Below are 2,490 nucleotides of genomic sequence, written 5' to 3' on the forward strand. Positions count from 1 at the left end.
GAACACAATTGGTCAATGGTGTAGTTTACTTCAAAATCAATGCTGTGTAGATAAGAAAACTAATAAGTGTCCTCGCTCAACAGAAAACCGAACCCGTCTGGAACTTCAAACAAATGAAGACAAAATCATAGCATTTGTAATATAATTGTCAGCCAGCTCTTGAGATGATGATGCGGCTTTTACTATCATGACAGTTGTTACTGTGATATTCTACATTGTTTAATAAAGGTTAATCAAACACAGGTTAATTCACAGGTGACCATGAGAGCAGATGTTCTTTTAAATGAGATGTCTGATTTCAGAGGGTTGACATTTAATGGCACAAAAACACTATACTGAAGAATAATTAATGTATTTCTGAGAGCATTAACTGCCTGAAGTCTGTGACCCATTGACCCCACCAGACACTAGGTATCTTCTGTGGTGCATTTCCAATTGGATGTAAATCTGGAGATTGACTTGGCCACTCTAGAACGTTCCACTTTTTGGCCCTGAAAAATTCCCTTGCTGCTATGGCAGTACATTTTGGGTCATTGTCTTACTGTATGATGATGATGAGCACCATCCAATGTATGTGGAGGCATTTGCTTGTACTCGAGCAGACAAGATAAGTTACTGTACACTTCAGAATACATTCTGCTGCTGCCGTCAGCAGTTACATCATCAATTAAGACAAGTTAACCAGTTCTAGTTGCAGCTATACATGCCCAAACCATAACACCCCCACCATGATTCACAGGTGAAGTGGTATGCTGTAAATCTTTGGCAGATCCTTTTTTCTAAAACAAAATCCTCTCGCAATCACTCTGGTACATGATAATATTCACCTTATATGTCCAATAACTTTTTCCAGACCTCTGCAGGCTTTTTAGGTGCTTTTTTTTTTTTAGCAAACTGTAACCTGACCATCCTTTTTTAGGATAATTTGTGGTTTCACCTTGCAGTGAAGCCTCTGTAGTTTGGCGTATGTAGTAGTTTTGGTGACGTATTCTGCAGAGGGTAGTCTGACACATTCACGCCTACCTCCTGGAGAGTGTTCCTGATCTGTGGGACAGTTGTGTTAGGGTTTTTCTTCATTATGGTGAGCATTCTTCTGTCATCCACTGTAGAAGTCTTCCTTGGCCTACCAGCCTGTTTGCGATTGCTGAGCTCACCAGTGTTTTTTTCTTTTGGACGATGTTACAAACTGTTGATTTTGGCAAGCCTAAAGTTTCGGATATGTTTATAATAGTTTTTTTCTAATTTCTCTAACAAATAATGGCTTCTTTGACCTTAATGGCTTCCTCCTTCACTGCAGTGACAACTCTTTCTTAATGGGAGACAGACACCAATAGCAGACTCCAAAGGCAAACCAAAGCCTAGAATAAATGCCTAGGATCAACATTGAAAGTCTCTATTTGACCTTATAGCAATTGTTTGATTTCAAATCTAAACTGTTGGAGTATAGAGCCAAAAGAAGAAAAAAAAGCTTAATTTTCCCGATACTTATGGAAGGCACTGTAATTCGACACCTTATGAACTGCAGAATGTAAACAAACTGGAGATCATATAAAGGGTGGGACTCGAAAGCCCAGCAGTGGAAATTCAAACAGGCTTGTTCACTTGGCTCGATGCACCAGGCTTTGAGTACTAGCTGGCCACTAGTCACTGGCACCGCTGTTGAAAAGCGGCTATTGAGGTGCAAAGGACTTAATAATGATCATGGCCCTATGTATTTGTATATGAGTGGCTTTGCCTCATTGCTCACTGTAGCTTATTATGGCCTATTGTTGCATATTGTTGAGCATTTACTTCACCTGACTATTTGCGCTAATTGCACAAAGGTGACTTGCTGACGTGAGGACTCTTTCCCGCCAACCATTGCTCAGAGGACATCTTTATAATTCAGCTTATCTCTATGATGTAGCCTTCATACTCTTGAAATAAAGAGTAGAAGAAAATGTTTTACATTTATAATGCACTACACTTGCGCTCTAACCATAGGGTCGCACCAGGTGCTCCAGTTTTGCTCAAGATCGCAATGGCTGCTCTCCCTGTGTCATGGTCTGGATGACACACACACAGTGGTTTTATATTTTGTTGAAACTGTAAAAAAGAATGCACAGCTCTCTATCTATTTTTGGACAAATCTATTTTTGGACATGTTGACTTCGCACTGTTAAAGTGCTGTGAGTATCACTACTCAGAATGAGTCTCATAATGTGTGTGAAAGAGAGAGAGAAAGAGGACGGAGGAGGGGGAGGTAGGAAGAGAGAGAGAGAGACTGAGTTAAATTACCCCTCAGTACCTAGAAAAAGTTGTCCCTCAGTTGAAGGACAAGTGCGTAAAAGGACCTAACATTTTTTACAGACAACTTTTTTTAAATGATCGGAAAGCAGCGAATGGAGGGAAGAACTCTCCTTCATGACTTACCAGAACTTTCACTCCAGTGTGTGTGTGTGTGTGTTTGTATAGTACTGTGGTACTCAACAGAAAGGTTTTCGGGCCTGG

The sequence above is a fragment of the Argentina silus genome (genome assembly GCF_951799395.1).
Source record: "Argentina silus genome assembly, chromosome: X".
In the NCBI taxonomy this organism is placed as follows: Eukaryota; Metazoa; Chordata; class Actinopteri; order Argentiniformes; family Argentinidae; genus Argentina; species Argentina silus.